At 39.6% G+C, this 23306-nt stretch overlaps 1 long non-coding RNA gene across 1 annotated transcript; it reads right to left on the minus strand.

Annotated features, from left to right (window-relative positions):
* Positions 1–846: 846 nt before the first annotated feature.
* LOC309654424 lies at positions 847–20671 on the minus strand. Its single transcript, XR_014260241.1, has 3 exons — positions 10355–20671; positions 4093–9982; positions 847–3769 (listed from the first exon to the last, which is right to left on the minus strand). It is a non-coding gene; the product is annotated as an uncharacterized lncRNA (long non-coding RNA).
* Positions 20672–23306: the final 2635 nt, after the last annotated feature.

A 23306-nucleotide genomic window follows, 5' to 3' on the forward strand; every position in this document is an offset into this window, starting at 1 on the left:
CACTATGGAGAACAGTATGGAGGTTCCTTAAAAAACTAGAAATAGAACTACCATACGACCCAGCAATCCCACTACTGGGCATATACCCTGAGAAAACCATAATTCAAAAAGAGTCATGTATCAAAATGTTCATTGCAGCTCTATTTACAATGGCCAGGACATGGAAGCAACCTAAGTGTCCATCAACAGATGAATGGATAAAGTAACCCATACATTTAACCCTTGGGTCACCACGTGCATTCTACAGCCATGCATCCATGCACTCAGTCGTTCATGCGATAGCCATCTATTTTTCAGCCAGTACCATGCTAAGCACAAGTGATTCAAGACTGAAAACAAGATGATTCTTGTTCCCATGAATGTCAAATTCAAGGAAAAGGCAATCCATTTCTGATTAACACTAATATAGAAACTTCCAGAAGGACAAACAGCTTTGACTCCTGCCACTTGTGAAAACATAATGAAAAACAAACAAGTAACAGAAAAATGCCAAGCATATTACAAACCACCATGACCCTCTTAACTACATATTTACAATGTTAATTTTGTGCAATTTATCAAAATGGCTTTCACGTAACAGTAAATAAAAATTTGCTGGGGATGCATTTTTTTTTTCATTTTCCTTTCTTCTATTTCATTCCCATCAACAGACCATTAAGTTTTCCTGAATCCTCTTTTCTGAAAAAGTATCACAAAAGCATCCAATGCAGGTTCATTATATTATGGAGTATCCTAAAGCATCTGGACTTGGTGGTCCAGAGATGGGGTCTGTGAGTTTTGAAAAGTGAAAGTTATCATATCTCTTTGACTCATTCCATTCAGCTTTGATCATGTAAACGTCTTGGCCTTATTTTTCTGTGGCAGAAAACTTGGTGTCAATTGTTGGCTTGAAACCAAGCAGCAGTACCATCTCCAACCGTGGAGACTTCTCTCTGTGATAGGTGGACCTAGTCTTGCCAGAATTCTCTGCTAACTAGTGTTTCAGTGGTTAATGACCTGACTAATCACAGATTCCCTTGTTTAGGCCTTTTCCTTGCCCCCAAGAACTCTAGGAATATCCACAAACATAAAGGAGTTTTTTTTTCCCTTTAAAAATTATCCATGGTGTGGTTTAGACAGACCTGACTGAAATCGGTTCCATATGGCCCCAACCATTTTTATTCATCATTATATCCTTAAGAGTTAACAGGCTCTGGCACACGGCAGATGTCTAATCAGTATTTTTGGAATAAGTGATCAGAAGAGGCATTAATATATTTTCCTGATTTAGGGCAGAATTTTAAAAATGCACCCCCTTTGCCTTCGTGGAGTCCATCACTTCGTTGGACTTTCCGTGTTGCCACATGGCGCTCACCAGAGAAGGCAGCTCCTCCCAGAGTGCCAAGATTACTTTGACCATCTCATTCCCATGAATCATGGCCCTAAAAAATGTTTGGAATAGTAGTTTCTTTCCTCAGAGCAGCCTTTTGTTTTGGATATCCTTAGTTTTTAATGCCTTTCTTGGCAAGAATAATAATAATAATAATTCTTCCTTTTTCTATTATGAATACAAACCAGATTCTTCAAGGAATAAACGTTTCTAGCCACATTGACTCTCTGTCTTTGACAAAACCAAGCTCTTTCTTGACTTTGAGCTCTTGGGTTTGTATGTCCTTCTATTTGGAATATTTCCCTAGTTTTTCTTTTTTTCCCCATGGTTGACCCCAATTGTTTATGTAGGTATCCACTTAATTGTCGTCTCTTTTGAGAAAGTTCCACTGCATATCCCAATCACTGCCTATATCCTGACTCCATTTCTTTTTATCAAAATCACCCATGTAAATTTTCTCTCCTATTTCCTACTGAATCCCCAGTGTCAAGCACTGTGCCTGACGAATTGGAGAAATTCAATAATTATTTGTCAAATCATTTAACGAATGGATGGATTTAAGAAATACACCAGGTGACCTGAAATATTTCATCTTACCCTTAGATTTCTTGACAACCTGATGCACCAGGTACTATTTAACTTTTCTCTGTAATGGGCGGCTGCTGGAGCAGTGTCCGGACTTCAGATTTCATGGTCTTTATGCGAAAGGCTTAGAGATAGCAATCTACAATCATCAAAAGGAGGTTGCTTACATATAGGTTGAGAACTTGAGAAGGTGCATGAAACGCTGTCCAATTTTACCAAATCTGAGAAAGATGATTGGTGAAAAATTACCTTTATTCAGAAGGCTGCACTGATCAGCAAGATTTACTGACAGCTGTTAGGAGTTTGAAGTAGAAACTCCTGCAAACAGTAACAAGATTGATAAGGAAGTATTGATCGGGGTGCACATTGCAGGGCAATTCTGTCCGTTTCCTTGTGGAAGCCAGAGCATCCTCAGTCCATAAGGAGGGTCTGGATTGGCATCTGCAGCCCCAGCATTTCTTTTCTTAGAGACTGATTGTGATGCTTATTTAGAACTGTCTGGAAAGTGTAACTATTTCTAATTTTCTCTAGACCCTTAGGGTCTCCCTTTCTTTTTCTCTTTCTCTCATCCTCTCTCCTTACATATGGCTTTAAAAATGAGCCCGTGTGGCTTGGGAAAGACTTGTGCAAAGGAAACTTTGCAATCAATCCATCAGGCTAGGCCTGTAGCAGCAGCTATATGGTTCAGGGATGACTGCCAGATGGCTCAGCCATCACTGACATCAGAGAGCACTTCGTCCGCTTTCTCTCCCACTCATGCCCACCCGAACCCCGGACAGATGGAGCACTTTTGCACAATGTCAAATGGTATTACCTTTTGGCTGGAGTGCTAATCAGAGAGCCCTGGTGCTGCAGATTTCCTTTTACCTCTCCACTGAACAGGTAGTTCACAGGCATCAGAAGTATGGGCTATCCCCAACCATCTCCTTAACTTCCTCACACTTCTTCTTCTGTTGACACCTGAGCAATGTGTCATCTGAGGATACAGAGAGATGCATTCCTTCTCAGAACCCAGTATGATCTTGTGTTAAACGAAATAATAAAAATAAAATTGTGTTAACTAATCTTACCGTGGTAATTATTTCACAGTATATATGTGTATCGAATCATCACGTTATACACCTTAAACTTATACAATGTTACATGTTAACTATATCTCAACAAAGCTGGAAAAATAAATAAATAAATAAATTATAGAACTCCTACAAGGCATAAGAAAAAGACAAATTGGTCAATTAATAAATGAACAAAATAATTTAACAGATAATTATCAAAAGAAGATACTAAATGGCCAATAAGCATATGTAAAGAAGGTCAAACCATTAGTTATTAAGGGAATGAAAATCAAAACTACACTGAAGAATGAAAATACTATTGCAGAGGATGTGGAACAACTGGAATTATACATTGTGAACTGGTTAAAATACTTTGGAAAATGAGTAGTCTGTACCTATTAAAATCAAACAGTTGCTTAACCTGTGACCCATTAATTTTACTCCTAGTTATGTTCCCAAGGAAAAAATGAGGGCATAAGTCTACCAAAGGACATGTTCAAGAAGATACATGGCAACTTTATTTATTATAGCCCAAATCTGGAAACAACCCAAAGGTCCATCAACAGGAAGATGGGGAAATAAATTGTGTTTTAATCTCTCAGTGGAATGTTACCTACTCAGCAATAGAAAGAGGCAAACTCTTGATCCACGGAATAACATGGATAAATCTCACAGACATAATGATGAAAGAAAAAAGACAGACACAGCAGAGTATATATTGTTTGACTCCATTAATATGACATTTATGAATAGGCAAGGGCTTCCCTGGTGGTGCAGTGGTTGAGAGTCTGCCTGCCAATGCAGGGGACACGGGTTCGAGCCCTGGTCTGGGAAGATCCCACATGCCGCGGAGCAACTGGGCCCGTGAGCCACAGCTGCTGAGCCTGCGCGTCTGGAGCCTGTGCTCCGCAACAAGAGAGGCCGCGATGGTGGGAGGCCCGCGCACCGCGATGAAGAGTGGTCCCCACTTGCCGCAACTAGAGAAAGCCCTCGCACAGAAACGAAGACCCAACACAGCCATAAATAAATAAATAAAAAAGAACGTGAATTTCTAAAAAACAAAAAAAAAAGAATAGGCAAAACAAATCTAGGGTGATAGAAATCATAATATGGGTTATCACTTGGCAGAGGGCAGTTATTGACTGTGAAGCAGCACAGGTAGGACTCTTAGGTGCTGGAGATGATTTTATTTTGAACTAGGTTGAGATTACATGATTGCATTGACATGTACATATACACTGAGCTGTACACTTAAATCTGTGCAGTTGGTGTATTATACCTCAATGAAAATAATAACTAAATGCAACAAGATAATATTTTGGATTAGGTCAAACATGTTACGATCTGAATTGGTCCTTAGGGTATTCTTTATTATGTTCCAAAGCCACCAATCAGAACAGCTTAGGCAGAAGCATCAGTCTACCCTTTTGCTTGGGATAGCATAAATCAAATGAGTATATACCCTGCTAAAAACAATGACCAAGGTAAAGAAGGATTTCTGTATTATTTCCCCTGAAAATGAGAGGACTGAACATATTCATTCAGCAGCAAGGCAGGCTTCAATCAATTACCATCAAAATACTGTATGATTTCAGGTCTTTTCCAAGAAGCTGACTTCAACTGGTCAAAGATGGTCTCTGTAGATTTGCAGTTATGACATGAAGTGCTACCACTTAGGGATGTTATAGAAGGCTGATTTTAATATTTCATGCAAGACCTAAATACCAAAAAATAAACTTTTGTGAAATTTGGCATTAGCATGGTTTTGAAGTCAGGAGACCTGTAGTCTAAACTTCATTTTGATATTAAAACCAACTACATAATCTTCAAAGAGTTATACCTTCTTTGAGCAATTTTGCTCTCCTGCAAAATGCAGAAATATTTTTCTTTTTCCTAAACAGCAGAATTATTTATCCAAATTATTTTTTAATATAAAAGTATAAATTAAGATCTGTTCGTGTTGATGGTGAGGTGGCATTATGGCCGAAGCTCTGTCCTTCTGGTCTCCCATTTTTGTCCTCTGTGGTTCCCTGAGAGCCAAGGAAAACAGTTGGAAAATCACTGGAAGTAGATAATATCTAGCTCTGGCATTGGAAGATGAAAGGGAAATCTCAAAGGCATTGCTAAGATATGCTCGCTTATCACTTTGAATTTTAGTCAGTGATTCTGTTTTAGCCACTATGCTCAGAAGAGGCAATATTATTCCTTTTCATGTTCATAGAGATCCCTGGTTACAGCATGCCTTCTACCTTAAGCCTCACAGGAAACACTGCACAGGAAGAGGAAGCCTATAATGGAAGATGAAATTGGTTTTAGAAGTCTTCCATTTTCCTACCCTTCTACTTCCTTGCACTCTCCTCTAGAACTTTCTCTACCACCCTCTCATAATGCCCTTGGCCCTTCAGTCACAGCCCTCTGGAGCAACGTATATTCCCTCTCAAAGATCTAATTCGTTTTGGGCTATAAAATCTTGCTAACAATGTTAACTCCGATACCAGGAATAAGGATAAAAAAAGAATGATAGAATGGAAGGAATTATGGAAGCAGTCATCCTCGATTTTAGCTTTGCTGTGTGGTCTTGGCAAAGGCAATATATTTCTCTGAGCCACTTACATCATTTGCCAAATGGCAACAATAAACTTGTAGAATACTATATGGAGTAAAGTAAGTCTCTATGAAGTGCTTAATATACCTGGCACATAGACTTTATTACAAAAAATTTTATATTAAAAAGAATATCAGACCATCTGAATCATGGTTTTCTGACACCATGGCAGAATAATTTGATGGGGACTGGGAGTTTGCCAGTAGACCCCTTAATCTTAAGGACACCTCAGTCTTTGGTGTTGCTAGGAGAACAAGACTTATAAATGCCAGACTGTCATCAGGCAGCTTTACCTAAAACTCAAATGAAAAACATGACGGTGGACATGAACTTCAAAGGCATGAGCAACTTCTGTGATTCCGGTCGATTGTTTAATTTTGCCTCAGTTCAAGTATTCTGGGAGCATGAAAGTGTAGACCACTCTCACCTGCAGAATTATTCTTCAGGGATTCTCAAAATCCACTACCAATTCCTACTCCTTAGGACCTAGTAAGGGAGAAGTCATTCAATGCAGATTTTATTTCCTTGAGCTCATCCTTTTGCTGTCATTTAAATGGACTAAAGGAAGCAGCACAAACTCATGAGTAGACATGACAGGTAGCTGGATTCAGACAATTGCAAGCTCTGCAAGGAGAACTTGGACAAAGTAAACAATTTCTCTTAGCCTCAGATTCCACATAAGTTAAGTGGAGATAATAATGTTTCATATCTAATCTTGAAGATTAAATAATAATTGGCACATGGTAATGGTTCACCAAATGTTAGTACTTAATTTTCAAAGACAAAGAACTGGCCTAAAAACTGGATATCTGGGATATACTCTTGCTTTTTTCATACATTAGGTAAGGTTACTTACCCTTTTTCACTTTGGTTTCTTTGCCTATTAAACAGAAAGTGGGGGAGTTTGGATTAAATGACCTCAAATATCCTTTTTTAACTCTAAGATTTTGAGTTCATCAAAACCAAGGAGGCTTCCATGTTTTAGAAAAACAATTCTTCAAGGTCTCTGCTCTACCTAGAATCTTCTCATTTGAGATAGGCATCTGAATATGACCTTAGGGAATAGAAGACATGTATGCCAGATGTAATGAATGCCTCAGTAAATCAATTCACTACTCAACAAATATATCCTTGTCATCTAACATACAACTGGGTATCTAAGTCACTTACCTAGCAAGTCATTATGCTTGATAAAGTCGGGGATGTAAAGATTGTTTCTAGAGGAAAAACGGGTCTACAACTGGAAAATTGCAAGCAAATAATCTTGAAAGATAAGATAGTGAAGTAGTCATATGGGGAAGTCAAAGACTCAAAGATCAAAAAAAAAAGAGCATCTAGTGCTACTGATAAAAAAGGCTGTAGATATGTCCAGGACAAAGTGGGTAATCTTTAAGAACTCTGGGGCAATAGGGGCTATGTCAAAAGGCATAGAGGTGACAGGGAAGAACACTAGTATCAGTAAGAACCTACTGCCTAGCAGGCATTTTCACATTCTTGATTTCAGAACAATCCAATTTTAGTAGGAGGAATCTGTGGATCAATAAGACGATGTGACTTGCCTGCAGGAATGCAGCTAGTAAGTGGTTGAGCTAGAATTTTAACTCAGGCCTGTCTACCTATAAAACCCATGAATTGTCATTCATATTGTATTCATACATTTAAGTACTCCTTCCTTCCTTCATTCCACAGCGCCAGGCAATAGGATTAGCGTGGTAAACGAGGCAGGAATAACCCAGAACTCCCAGAGCTTACTGTCTGGTAGAAAAGAGAGCTAAAATTAAATAAATAAATATAAATCATTCTGGTAAATTGTAATTTAATAAGTTTATAAATCATCATGTATAATATAATAAAAATGTGTATAGAGAATTATGGTAAATTCTATAAAAGAAACAAGCAGGCTGTTGAGATAAAGCATAAAAGGTGTTGTGAGCAGAATTTACTTTAGAAAGAGGGACCATATGCAGGATCCCACTCATGGGCATACATCCAGAGAAAACTCTACTTTGAAAAGACACATGCACCCCAATGTTCATTGCAGCACTATTTACAATAGCCAAGATATGGAAGCAACCTAAGTGTCCTTCAACAGAAGAATGGATAAAGAAGATGTGGTATATATATATCAAAAACTAGCCTACTATCAAAAACTACTATCAAAAACTAGCCACCTAGCTCCCTGCACTCTTACTCACTCAGTCATCCTTTATCACGTTACCCTCTTTTATTTCCTTCATTTTACATTTACCTCTCGGAAATTATCTTTTTATTTGTTTAGGTGTGTGAAATTGAAGACTCTCTAATTTCCACTAGAAATGGAAGGATGAGGGCAGGGCTTTGGTTATCTTGCCTTTTCCTAGGCTACCACATGGAAGGGCTCAAAATAAATTTGTTTGAAAATGAATCATGTCAAGAAACTGCTAAATTTAAACTGGACTAAAGGACTATAGCAGAGTTGCCTGCAAATATATGAAGCAACATCAAGGGAAATAAAGAGACCTGTGGCGTAGAACTTACACCAGAGACACACTAGGATCAGTAAGTAGAATGTAAGGAGTCTCTTGGTTCAAAATGAGGAGGCGCTTCCTGCTAATTTGACTGATCTGCACAACAGTATAAGCAGCATGAAGTTGTGAGAGTCACATTATATATAAAAAAACCAGAAACTGCCTAGTTGTACATTGAAGAAATTGCACCACACAGTCTTGGATAAGTCAGAGGCTGAACTAAATGATGTCTAAAGCTATCTTTAGTTGGAAGCATTTCTACATCTGTAACACCAGTAAAGATCCAGAGACACTTTTGGATCATTGAACCAAGGAGGAACTCCAGCTGCGGAAAAGAGCTTAGAGCAAAGCTTAGAACAGAGCAGAGCTCAATTCTCTTATGAGATTTATTTTTATTGTTCTCTTATGTTACCAGTTTCACAAGCATAGAGGAGAAAAACAAAACAGGTTGGGGAGGGGAGTCTCATTTACGAGACCAAGATTCCAACATTTCATTGAGCAAAGACCCTAATTATTAATTAATAAGACAATTTCCCTAAGACACATTACATACCAGATTGGCTGTGTTAATGAGGATGTTTTGCATCTAATTTAATGCACCGCAATGAGCATTTTTAATCACAAAAAGGACAAACCTTCTCTATCTAATCAAAGCTCTCGTTAGTGGCAAACTTCTGGTAAATAATTCCTCATTCTTAAATGGAAGACACGTACACCACAAAAATCTCTCCCTGGGGAAGTTAAGACTTTCAAGCGTGCATTGAACATGACACACTTCCTCAGAAAATGCTCTGAGGACTCTATATTTCCATCTTCCACTGACTTCCAACGCCCGCCTAACAGTGCTCATCGATCGGAGTCATCAACCTGGACTGGCCCCAGCTGGTTACTATATTGTCTGCATAGAAACCTGGGTTTTGGGTGCTTCCAAAGCACCCTCTATTGAATATTTCTCCAAGTAACACTCTATACCCATCCCTCCCACTCAGGATTAAAATCAGTTAATCATCATTCTCACCTGAGAATTTCAAAACATCAGGGTCTACCCCAAGACATTAATTTTCATCCTCCTTCATCCCGATGAATTGACAAATCACTTGTATCTGATGTCAATCTCTCAGCTAATATCAGAGACATACAACCCATGAGGCTCCAAAAACTCAACCATCTGGTCTACCCACTATAAGCCCATCAGTAATGACATGCTCAGAAATGTGAGGTGCAAAATCAGTAAATTGGAAGGCTAATTAGAGTTCCTCTGCTCCTCCCTCCAGTTTACCTTCTTTTGGCACACATAGGTAGACTTCCCCTAAAACATTTCTTCTTGGGCACAAGAAGTAGAAATTATGAAAATATTATAAGAAGCATACTTATAATTTCCCGTGAGCACAGCAGATGACCACTTTACATGGTAGAGAAGAGGGACAGTGTATCATGTACGGGGTGGGCTATAAAGTCATACAGACCGAGGTTCAAATTCCAGCTCTGCTGCTTACCTGCTGTGAGAATTTGGACAAATTATTTAGTTTCATGAAGCATCAAAGTCCTCACCTACAAAAACAGCATAATAATAGGCCCCCCTGGGGCATTGGTTGAGAATAGTACAGGAGTTAATGAATAGCAAGCATTGAGTAAAATGCCTGGTACATAGTAAGTAACCAGTCATTACTGGCTATTATTATTATTTTTATAACAAATTATTAATAATGTTAGCAGCAGGGCAGAGAGAGAGGCTGGTGTCTACTTCTAGTGTTGCATGTTGGGGTTGCTATAAATCCAGAGACTCTGTGACAGTATCTGTGCCCTCCTTTTCATTGTAATGTCACCAGTATAGCTAATTTTTTTTTTTTTTTAATACCTCCTTTTTTTTTTTTTTTTTCAAATTTATTCATACAACTGTTAGGAGGAGGATTCTGTTGTTTTTTTTTTTGTTTTTTTTTTTTTTTTTGGCTGTGTTGGGTCTTCGTTTCTGTGGAGGGCTTTCCCTAGTTGTGGCAAGCGGGGGCCACTCTTCATCGCGGTGTGCAGGCCTCTCACCGTCGCGGCCTCTCTTGTTGCGGAGCACAGGCTCCAGACGCGCAGGCTCAGCAATTGTGGCTCACGGGCCCAGCTGCTCCGCGGCATGTGGGATCCTCCCAGACCAGGGCTCGAACCCGTGTCCCCTGCATCGGCAGGCAGACTCCCAACCACTGCGCCACCAGGGAAGCCCTAATTTTTTTTTTTATTGTCTCACCTGGACCACGTCCTTCTAACGTGGCTTCCACCTTCAATCTCTTCCAATTTATCATCCAACTCCTTCTTTTCAACACTACAACTACTTCCTTAAAGACATCTTTGATTATTTATTTAACACTTGCATCTATGATAGTTTCTAAGGTCTTATCAAATAACACTGGATGCCCTTAGTATAACATTTGGGGTCCTCTAAAGTCTAGACCCAAACTACTACTAGCTTCACAACTTCCATCAAAAGTTTAAAGAAGCAATATCAAGATGCAGCCTAGTCGGTGGCAAAGATAAGAAGCCATGGAGAGAAGGAAGGATATTCCACTTGGGGCTGAAAGGGTGATAGTTTTGCTCTCCCCTTCTCTCCTCCATAGGATGGGACAATGACTAATGAAGAAAGCAGTACTTCCATCATCAATACAAACTTCATTTCACTTTTACTTCATTTTTAAAAAGAGATTCCTAACACTGTTACCAATTTATGTGTCTTAAATGTTTCACATGACAAATACTATGACATTCAAAAGCAGACTATATCCAGAATATATTAGCAGCATCCTTTTTATTTTTTTAAATTTTTTAATGATAGTGTTATTGCTTTTATTGTAGTTATTTTTTAATAGGAGTTTCTAAGTTAAAATGTTTTGTTTTTTTAATTAATTTTTTTACTGGAGTATAGTTGATTTACAATGTTATATTAGTTTCTGCTATACAGCAAAGTGAGCCAGTTATACATATACACATATACACTCCTTTTTAGATTATATTCCCATGTAGGTCATTACAGAGTATTGAACAGAGTTCCCTGTGCGATATGATAGGTTCTTATTAGTTATCTATTTTATATATAGTAGTGTGTATATGTCAATCCCAATCTCCCAATTTATCCCTCCCTGCCCAGCAGCATCCTTTTTAGAGAAGCTTTGAAATTTGCTAAATATGACATGGTTTATCTTCTCTCTCAATGCTGAGATCTTTTCCCCCCACCTACCTACTATGTCACAAGGTCACTCCTTTCTTGGTGATCACAGGCAATACTTGGAAGTGACTATATGTTACTTTCATGTATTTTAAAAGATGACCTGTAATAATGGTGTCTTAAGTATTGGGCAGGGGTGGTCCTCAGTGTTGGGGTGAACCCTGGTGTTGGGCCAGCAAGCACTCCCCTCCTTACTTCCTGCAATGCAGTTCTAGTAAACAGCAAAGCCTTGCCTGAATCTGGAGTCTCAGAAGATAAGGGACTAGAAAGGTACAAGGAGACAGTGATTCTTCAGTTGGTATTCTCTCCACTTGATCATGAGGCCTGAGGCCTTCAATTTAATCCAGTGTGTGTCTGTTGAGAACTTCCCATGTACTCAACATTATACAAAGCTCAACTGCACTGGACAGGGCTTCACGATAATGTCATTTTTTTCAGGCTCATTAGAACCTTCAACACCACCCTAGTTGTGAGTGAGAACAAGCAGCTATTGTCCATCACTAAAGTGACCTATATGAGGAAGCATGGTATTTTCTCAAATCAAACAGCTTGTCCCCCACCCCCATGAAATTATTTCAATTATACCCTGAGGACCCACTCCTTCTCTCTTCTCCAAATAGGCAGTGGATAGTGACTCACTGTGAAAACATTGACAAATACTCTGTAAACAGCTTTAGATAAGAAGATTCAGACCTCCATTTACAGAGACTGATAAATGACAGAGGCCAGAAGTGTAGAGGCCAAGGAACAGGAGAGACAAGAGCGTAAGGATAAGATAGACATCCTTCTTTAAGAGAAAAGATCACAAGGACCAGGAAGCTGCTTCACTGCAGACGAGTCCTCCGATTGCCCCCCAGGGGAGCCCATTGACCAACAGCCATAAGCCAGCTCCTCAAAAAGATGTCCATTTTAAAGTGATGTTCATCTGTGCCTCCAGCTGTTAACCCCAACCAACTCTTCTTCCATGAATAACCAAAAATATGATGGTCTGGACAAATGTAAATCCCCACCCATCCATACAGAAAAACAAGGTGGGTCTTGAATATTTCATTTGGAGGTGGTAACACTAACGAAAAGCCCACATCTTACCTCAAAACCAGGTGGGACTAGACACAATCAGCCTAAAATTTTCTGCTGCAAAGAGGTGGAAGGAACATATCACCAAGTTACAGATAGATTAGTTCCATGTCATAGTTACTTACCATCATGGTGTAGATAACAGTCAACATCATAGGAAAATATCACTTCCAATGAGTCAATCCACTCAGTACCCAGGGCTGAAAGAGCTTAGGTGTCATGTTGAAGAACGAAATTCCACTTCCTGTTTGTCTCTCAACTCCAGGTATCCAAGTCTTCTCGAGGCATGGTGCATTGGCGCTCCTTCCCCTGCTCCCCAGGCTATGAAAAAAAAAAAAAAAACCTCTCTGGGACTTATTTGGAAAAGAACTGAAAATCAGATCTATTCTCTTCAACTGAATGGAATCTGATTCATCAGAATTGGATTTACACCTAAGCTGAAGGTAAGATTGAAAGTCACCTTGGACGCTATGGCAAGGGTCGGGGGGGCCCTCTGTGTGAAGATTCATGAGGAGAAAGACGAGGTGATACAAAGTGATACTCTGGTGATGTGTCTTCACAGTCAGTCTATGTGCATGTCATTGTCTAAAGGCTGCAAGCCCTTTCTTTTTTGGTCACCTGCTGGTCATGTTAAGCCATATAAAGGAGTGGTTTTCTTCTACCCATGAAACATATAAACAAGTCAAGGTACCCAGAGAAGAAATCAAGATACACTCTAATCTGTTTCCCAAAGCAAGTCAGAGCCAGTGTTTCACTCTGGGTCACTTCCTGAGAATGATGTCACTAAGCTGGGCTAAATAGTTGGTCCACAGGTCAAGTACAAATACAGAATGGAAATTAGAATGGGAAAAGCCCTAAGAAAGATAACTGTCAGCCTCTTGACCCCAAGGAAATGAAGTTTTACTCTACCCATATGAAGCCCAGAAAGGTTAAGTGGCTTGGCCAAGGTCACAAGATTAGTATGTAGTAGGAAGTAGAATGGTGAGCAAATCTTGTCTTAATCTTCTCCCTCTTCTTAAGCTCTCTTTTGACCATTTCAAACAAAAATGGACAGAAATCAATAGTTCCAACATGTGTATTTTTCTCCAGGCTGTGTAAGAGAACAGGATGAAGTTTTAGCCTGAGAAGGAAGAAAGTGAAGAGTGAAGAGCGGGAGCCTTAATGGATGCTCTAAGGTGACAAACTCCTTTCCCTAGAGCATCAGCGCAGTAAGAAGTGGTTAGCAGCCTAGAGGAGGAATTTGTTGAAGAAAGAGATAGAATGAGATCATGTCTGAGAATGGTCTCTAAGAAAACAGTACAAAAGGCTGGTTTCTCAATGGAATTTTATCCTTAAGCTTTGAGAGAAACAGCGTATTCTAGCAGCAATATTACAACAAGAGCAGTGGAGTCAGAGATCTGATGGATGATGGTCATAGAGCAAATGGGTGTGTTTCCAGTCATGAAGAGTGACAGAATCTTTCTTGATTGGCCCAATTTTCTTTTCTAAGAGTAGCCCAGATGGAGTACAGATGCTGGTGTTCTCCACTCAATTGTCACTCAGGCTATACTTAAATGCAAGTTACTGCTGGTAGAATAATAAGCTCTTACATTCATTATTGTGTTGTAGAATTTCTAAAAAATTCCATTAGAATCATACAAAAGTAATGACGTTGGGCAAACAGAAACTATTCAATTTTATTGGCAGTTGTGTCCCAAGTCACATAATTAATTTAGTAATACACTGAACGGCTGTTTATTGAGTACCTACTATGTGTCAGTCACTGTAACAGCTGGTGGGGATGTATCAGCTGAAAGAAGACAACCAAGTCCCTGCTCTCTCATTAGGCTCCAGTCTAGGAAGCAGATAACCAATGAATGAATGAATCTATGGTAAATAGTCACAAGCGCTAGGTGGTTTAAAAATAAAAGACAAGTAGGATGATAAAAAGTAATAGTGGAGTGCTATCTTAAGGTAGTGTAATAACAATAGGTCCCCCTCCCTGAAAAGGTGATACTTGAGCAGAGGTGGGCAGCTCTCAGGGAGGGGACCAGTCTTGGCAGAAGTACTGGCAGGTTCAAATGCCCCAAGCAGGACTGAGCATGTTTGGCCATACAGAGAGGGAAGGGAAAGAAGAAGAAATGAGTCAGAGGACGTGGAGTTTGGGAGATTCCATGGGGCCCTGGAGGCATGGAAGATGTCTGGATTTAATGAGTGAGGTGGAAGCCATTGCAGAATTATGAGCAAAGGAGTGACTTTGGCTTCTGTGTTCAGAATAACTAAAAGAGGGAACAAGACCAGAGAGAAGATTCAAATTCTGGACATCTTTTTCCTATACTTCTGGGTAGCAGAAGATCCCAGAATATCCAAGTTCAGCTTTCAGTGTTAGGTAGTTTTGTAGGTCACTAGAGCTGACTTCTTACATCTGTTTTTCCCTCCTTGCTCGGGCAGGTGAGGTGAACTCTCAAGATGAATTCTGGGTTGCCCAAACCAGGTAGGATCCTATCTCATCTGTTGTCCCCATCAAAGACTTGTACATATGTGGTAAAATACAAAGAACATTCACTTAAGACAGGAGGTGTCAATGTATGTCACTGAAGTTAGTAGAACTTCCTAAAACAGATGAGTTATTTCTGTTTTTCTAAAATGGAACTTCTCACAACAGTGGAGCTAGATGGCCTGGGACAGTCTTTTCACTTCCCTGTGACTCTATTGGTTTCTATCCCACTGTTTCTGACATCTCTAACTGAGAAATCCAGGCACAATGTCTCATACTCTGTAAATGTTAATTTAAAAGAAACTTGAAAGTCACAGTTTGGGAGAAAATGTTTGCAAAAGACACATCTGATAAAGGACTCTTACCCAAAATATACAAAGAACACTTAAAAATCAACAAGAAGAAAACAACCCAATTAAAAAATGGGCCAAAGATCTTAACAGATACCTCACCAAAGAAGACATACAGATGTCAAATAAGCATATAAAAAGATGCTCTGCATCATATGTCATCAGGGAAATGCAAACTAAAATAAAAAGAGACCGCTTCACACCTATTAGAATGGCCAAAACCCAGAACGCTGACAACACCAAATGCTGGTGAGGATGTGGAGCAACAGGCAGTCTCGTAATTGCTGGTGGGAATGCAAAATGGCTCAGTCACTTTGAAAGATGGTTTGGCAATTTCTAACAAAATTAATACTCTTACCATATGATCCAGTAATTGTGCTCCTTGGTGTTTACCCCAAAGAGTTAAAACATATGTCCACAGAAAAACCTGCACATGGATGTTTATATCAGCTTTATTCATAATTGCCCAAACTTAGAAGCAATCTGGATGCCCTTCAGTAGGTGAGTGGATGAATAAACTCTGGTACATCCAGACAATGAAATATTATTCAGTGCTAAACAGAAATGAGTCATCATGCCATGAAAAGACATGGAAGAAATTTGAATGCATATTGATAAGTGAAAAAAGTCAGTCTGAGAAGGCCATATACTGCATGATTCCAACGATACGACATTCTGAAAAAGGCAAAAGGATGTATATGGAAAAAAAATCAGTGGTTGCAAGGGACCAAGAGGAAGTGAAGGATGAGTAAGTGGAGCACAGAGGATTTTTAGGGAAGTGAAACTACTCTGTATGATACTATTAATGGTGGATACATGACATTATAAATTTGACCAAACCCATAGAAGATCCAACATCTAGAGTGAACCCTAATGTAAACTGTGAATTTTGGGCCATTATGATGTGTCGATGTAGGTTCATCAACTGTAAAAAATGCATCACTCTGGTGGGGATGTTAATAATGGGGGAGGCTATGTATGTGTGAGTGTAGTAGGGATATGGGAAATCTCTGTATCTTTCTTTCAGTGTTTCTGTGAACCTAAAACTGCTCTAAAAAATAAAGTCTATTGAAACATGGAAGCGACCTAAATGCCCATCAACAGAGGAATGGATAAAGAAAATGTGGTACATATATATACAATGGAATATTACTCGGCCATAAAAAAGAATGAAATTGGGTCATATGTAGAGATGTGGATGGACCGAGAGAGTGTCATATAGAGTGAAGTAAGTCAGAAAGAGAAAAACAAATATCGTATATTAACGCATACATGTGGAATCCAGAAAAATGGTATAGATGACCTTAATGACCAAGCAGAAATAGAGACACAGATGTAGAGAACAAATGTATGGATACCAAGGAGTAAAGGGGTGGGGTGGGAGGAATTGGGAGATTGGGATTGACACATATAAGCTATTGATACTATGTATAAAATAGACAACTGATGGGAACATACTGTATAGCACAAGGAACTCTACTTAATGCACTGTATTGTCCTAAATAGAGGGGATATATGTATATGTATGGCTGACTCATTTTGCTATGCAGTAGAAGCTAACACAACATTGTAAAACAACTATACTCTGATAAAAATTAAAAACAAAAACAAAAAACCCCAGAAACATCGTGAGAAAAAGAATAACCTTAATGTATCCACTTATTCTTTCACCATTTTCCCATGAGTGTTATTAAGCACGCACCGAGTCCTATGCAGCGCTGTAAGCAGTGGGGATGCAGCAATGAACAACACAGATGGGATCTCTCTCCTGGTGGAGGAAAGGAGAAATAGTGAACAAGTACACAAAAATTAAGATCATTTCAAATGCTATTAAGGAAAAAAAATGAATAGGGCAACAAGACCATAAAACATTGTCTGAAGGACAAGGTGAAGCTGGCATTAGGGTGGGTTTTGGGCTCATACTGGAATGCCAAGAAGAAAGTGGACTTGCAAAGACCTGCCATGATTGTTGCCAGTGTGGTTGCCCTGAGTGGCCACACTCAAAGCCCCAGTGGTTATTTATCCCAGAGACAAGACTGCCATGGACAGACATATAGAGGCTAATGGAACCAAAAGTACCAAGTGAATAACAAAAATACTCAGGTAGTCCCCTTTTAAACAAGGCAAGGAGGGAAGTACAGTTTGTGGACATCAGCCTTCGGATGGAAGTCTCTGGACTGCCCTGACAGCTGTCAGCCTCCTGAGAGCCTGGATGGTCATTCAGTGACCCCTTGGACTGCTCTTTTCTGTACTCCCAGCTCCACCCATCCCAGCCCCCACTAGCCTCCTGGCTCTCTGCTCTTTCAGGACCAGGGACCACGGTCATTCTTTGCTCTGGGAAACCGCACAGGTGATTAACACTCTCTTTTCAACCATAAAGCACCAGAGGGGGACTGTGATGGTGGATGGTTCCAACTCTGACAAGAGAGGAGGGTTTCCAGGCTCTCTCAGCCCCGACAGCCTTGCATCCTCTCCGATAAGATTGGGATTGATGTATAGACACTATTGATACTATGTATAAAATAGATAACTAATGAGGACCTACTGTATAGCACAGGGAACTCTACTCAAGGCTCTGTGGTGACCTAAATGGGAAGGAAATCCAAAAAAGAGTAGATATATGTATATGTATACCTGATTCACTTTGCTGTACAGAAGAAACAAACACAACATTGTAAAGCAACTATACTCCAATAAAAATTAATTAAAGAAAAAAAGAAAGCAAAAGAGAAGAGATGTCAATGGCTCCTGTGTCTATGATTGCAGGCAAAGGAACTTTCCCACGTGGGGGACATTTTCAGGTAACAAGAAGTTTATCCCTTTGCCAAATTAAAAGACGGAAGAACAGCAAAAGATATGTAATTTTGTTTGCTTATGTCCTGTAAAGCATTAAAAATACGTATTTGTGGTGGATTAGTCTCAACAACGCAGGATTGAAATGTTTTTATGATTGGTGGCAATTCCTCCCTGCATTTGCTAATGATCTCAAGTCCTTAATGAACTTTATTACATTGTTTTTAATGGCTCAAGATTGTTTTTCAGCACTGAAGACCTACCAAGTTTCACAAAATGGAACCAGGTTACCAGGTATTTCGAGAGTCGCTGTCTGCCTTTTCTTTTCTTTTGATTTCCAATTTTTCTTTCATTCTCTTCCTTGCTTTCACCTTTGCACCTATTAGTTGTAATTGTTATCACAAAGTAATTGTAACCATATAATCACTATTTTTCACTTCCATCCTCCATGAGCCCTCTCCAGATTTGCTCTAGGTTTGGCCACTGATTAGAATTGGGTGCAAAATTAATGTAGTTCAATTATGAGTGATGTCTTAAGAGGCATTTCTGTGAATAAAATGTTCATAATTTTGAATATGGACACTGTGACATATATTTTGGTTGTTTTTTTACTTTTGTGCTAGATGTTGGCAGTATCCCAAATAAGCAGAAAGTGGGGTTGAGAGAAAAAATTGTCTGCCTAGCATGTGAGATAATCATATTTCAATGACGATTATTATTTTAGCGACCTTTTATAGAGCCCTGCATATAGATCTTTAGTGCTGGGCTGGTATGTATAACACATTGATTCAAGTAGATACTACACATTGTTATCATGGAAAGAACATTGAACTTCAAATCATAAAAACCAATCCTAAGTTGCTACTTTGTTACTAAATACTTGTCTGCTGCTCTGAATGTTACCTAACTGCCCAGTTAGAGCAACAATAAAATGGGTCAAATCATAATAATTGATCTGCCTCACAAAGTTGCTTTAGAATGAACTGAGGGAATGAGTGTGGAAAATTCTTTGAAAAAAAAAAAAAGTACTATCTGTATGAATGTGTGCTTGCTGTTAATTATTTTTCAGTCTCTGTCCTAATTTCTTCCATGGTAATGACTAGCAGAAACCAGAATATTAAGGAAGAAGAGAGCTAAGTCAGAAACAGAAATCCAAAGCAGTCAAATCAACAAAAAACAACGAGAAATAATCAGGGGAAAAAACCCTCACTTCTTGTAAACAAAATGATTATTTGATTGTAAATGAGTCACATAGAACTTGGCATAATTATGCTACTTTTTTTAGGGAAGTTTTAGATAATTCCAATTCTATTTAAAAATGCCACTGATTAGCACACTGTACCGGAAGTTAGAATACTGGGACTTTTTTTTTTTTTTATTGGGGTGTAGTTGCTTTACCATGTTGTGTTAGTTTCTGCTGTACAACAAAGTGAATCAGCTATATGTATACGTATATCTCTTCCCTCTTAGACCTCCCTCTCACCCACCCCATCCCGTCCATCTAGGTCACCACAGAGCACCTAGCTGAGCTCCCTGCGCTACAGAATAAGCTCCCACTAGCTGTCTGTTTTACACATGATAGCGCACATACGCCAATTCCAATCTCGCAGTTCATCCCATGCCCCCCACCCCCACCCCATGTCTACACGTCCGTTCTCTATGTCTGTAAATGGACTTTGACATAAAATAATTGTGCATCCTTGGATAGATCACTTCCCCTGTGTGGCTCTGATTTTTCCAGAGAATGAAGGTGCTGCAATGCCATCCTTTAAACTCTCCCAGTCTTGCTACTTCCAGGATATAAAGTAAAAGGAGAAGCAAGTCCCTCTTTGTCTGGGATGTGAGCTGTCTGTTTCAGGCAGGCTCTGGGAATTCTGAACATCAAAGCAGAGCATGATGTCCTCATCCCTTTGCATGTGAAATAAGACCCATCACCCACAGGTCATGAGCTGCTGGAGGGCAGGCCCTGGGTTCTGTGTTGTTCAAAGCAGCAATGCCTTGACACCCCATCAATATTCATCAGTGACTATTGCAGCAACACTTTTATAGCTCTTTCTTCTCTAATGCTCTAGAGGTCATTGGTCAGATAGGAACACAGGAGATAGAGAGTGGGAGGAGTTTGGTTTAGTGTACTCTTGGTCAGGCATCCAAAAAGGCAGGCACAAGCGTACCCCCATGTATGAGGGAGTCACTCCTGTTGGTATGTTCACTCTTTTTGGAATAACGGTGACACACAGAGGAAGCACCAAAATAGCTTCATGTTAGACCATGTGGGAGCCGTGTACTAGGTGTTGCTTCTACTAGGTCCCTAGCTCCTTTTCCTTTGCCTTCAGGCTTTGTGTGTACATATATTTTTAATTGCATATGATAAAAATGCAATCACTCAAGATTAATGTATTGAGCAGATTTAATTTTTACAGGTGATAAAATGAGGAGCACCTAATTTGGGGGCTAACACCAAGGGGTCATCATGCCAGCAGGTGCTTAGTAATTTAAAGGATGATCTGGCCCTGTTAGTTGATCTCCAAATCCAATCTCCAATTCAGAGGGAGATCTCAGATGTCCTAGGTTATATAAAGCCCAACCTCCTCTCCTAGGAAGAGGGCTTGCCTCACACCTGTAGGCTGGATGGTACTAGAGAAAGTGCACACCCACAGAGAAAGCTATGCCCTTCAAAGGTCAGCAGAGGAGCCGTAACCATCCTGAATCACTGCCTCCTGGGTGACCCGTGATAATGTCAGGCTGCTGCAGACACTAGCTGTTTCAATGCTGATTCAGAGACATGGTTACACACAGTGTTGGAATCCCGAGATCAGTGTTCCAGGGTTGTTGGCAACATTAATTGATCTTAAGTCGGTAATTTAATTTAATCCCATTGGGTCTTAGTATCCTTATCTGTATAATGAGGCCATTGTTTCAGGAAAGCAGAAATTCACTTTCACGGCTCGCTGGGCTCTGACACCATGTCAGACATTGCTATCTGATGCTAGTACTCTTTCACACCTGACATTCTTTCTCAAAATAGTGCTCCAAGAAATCACTTGCTAGTCAAAACAAAACAAAAAAAAAACATGTGAGATGCAACATATTTGAGATCTGTGATCTAGCATTGGTGTGCAAGAAATCAACTCTTCAGAAAAACTGGGGGGAAGGCTGATTGGTAGCATTTTCCAGTTTCCACGGTATAACCATTCCAACTGCAGCCATTTTAAGCTAACAATGCAACATTAAGTGGCCTGCAAAATTTCTGGAAATTTTACAGCTGTCTCTGCCAACCACTAAAAACCAGCTCCAGCACACCTCTGTCAGTGACCTCCTGGTTGAGGTTTACTGGAATCTGTGAACTTAACAAAACTGAATGAAAATATGTGTATATAACCATCTAAATCTTTCTGGGTAGCTGATTCCCACTTTTTAGCAGTCATTTGATGAGCTCCTGATCCGAACAAGGACCACAAGCTAGACGATATCTATAATAGATACTGCAATTCATGGCTGGCTCAGCTCTCCTCCCAAATATCGGGAAGACTTCCTGTCTCATCCCCCTTGTAGTTAGACAAGGCCAGGTAACTAATTCCGGCAGGTGTGTCAGTTCTCAAGTAAAGGTGTGCATTTGGAATAGGTCTGCCTGGGTCTCTGAGTTACTATATGGAGCAGAGGCCCTGCCAACTCACAAGAGGTATATAACATAGTAAGAAATAACCTTATACTACTAAGTCACTGAAATTAGAGGGGTAATGTGATACTACAGAAAAATCTAGATTATTCTGACCAATAGAATTAAAGCACTTTCCAAACCTTAAATTATATAAGCTTGAATAAGTGATCTGAGGTGACAATTGTATTCCTAAATTTATTATTAATTAATGTATAATTAATAAATCCATAGATTTATTAGTCTGTGAATAATCTTTCCTGGAACTGTAGCTCTACGCTCAACTGTCCTCTGAAGCCCAGACTCCAACCCTAGATTATTTTGTTCTCCTCACTACTCAAAACTCTCCTCAAGTCCACTTTCTGAGCAGCTAGACTGTACCATGTGGCCATTTTTCCCCATGAAGAGCATGAGTTACTATTTATTGAGGGCTGCTCTGTACTTCTCCAATTTAGGAAGCAGTTGCAGTGTATATCATATCACACCAACAGCAACCTTGGTAAGTGTTATGTACAACATGTTCAGAATTGATCAACCTGTTAAACCTTAGGTATAGATAAGAGAGAGAGTTATTTGTGATTTCATTTTAAGAGACCTTAAGAATTCCTTCTGGATCCAGATAGCTTCCTTGTTAAGTTCATAACACACCTTGAAGTTCTCCTATTAAAATTGTATCACTTTGGCCAAATAAACACCATACTTAATGTAAATTTCCCTGAGAAGGGCAGGGATCAATTATCAGCCACTCCCATCATTATAGGAATGATGGTATTTGAAAGAATTCTTTCCTGGAAGTTGAATGAGAGCTATGCATTAAAGAACTCGAATTTTTGTGAGAGAAGAGAAATAAGCAAGAAAGAAAAAGGGGTCATTTGGGAGTAACAGCATTGCCTAGGGAACTTACTTTTAAATTCCTCAGCATGAATGAATTAGTAAAAGAAAGTACAATGACTCATATGTACATTTTACATATGAGCACAACAACAAAAATCGGAGAAGCTAAATGTCCTCTCTTAGGTAACACAACTTATAAGAGACAAAGGATTGATTTAAACTGAGGGTGATAGTACTATTGTTTATTACAAATACAGGATATTTTGATTTAGTCTACGTCAAAATGTAGACGTCATCTTCTTTTTTTTTCCAGATTTCTTTTCAGCTAGACATCATGAAACAGAATGCTCCAGGAAGGCAAGTCAGAGCAGTAGACCTAGTATGGCAGAGATCAGTTTGAGGCTGGGAACAGCCAGGGACTGTCTGGGTTGCTCATTCCTGCCCAAGGAAAGGATGGAGGGCTCAGAAGCACACAGAGAAGGGGTTGGGTGTTGTATGATGTTGGGCCTGCATCCATCTGTCTATTTCACTCAGGTACTTACAATTTTTTTGAGCTCAAGGAAATCCTCCAATGCAGGGATGGGGTGGGGGCAGGCATGTGACCTCTAGTCTGTCCTTGGTCAAGGGCAATAAGATGTGACTGCTTCCCTCTCACTGGCTCAGCAAAAACCCCACCATCCCAAACCCAAGAAATCCACAGATACAGTGATGAGAAGCAGGAAAAACAAAACCGGTCATGGTAATAAACACAGGAGTCTCAGCAGGAATTTTAACCTAGCCCTGACCTCTCTGGAG

Source organism: Balaenoptera physalus (assembly GCF_965194825.1).
Source record: "Balaenoptera physalus genome assembly, chromosome: 2".
NCBI lineage: Eukaryota > Metazoa > Chordata > Mammalia > Artiodactyla > Balaenopteridae > Balaenoptera > Balaenoptera physalus.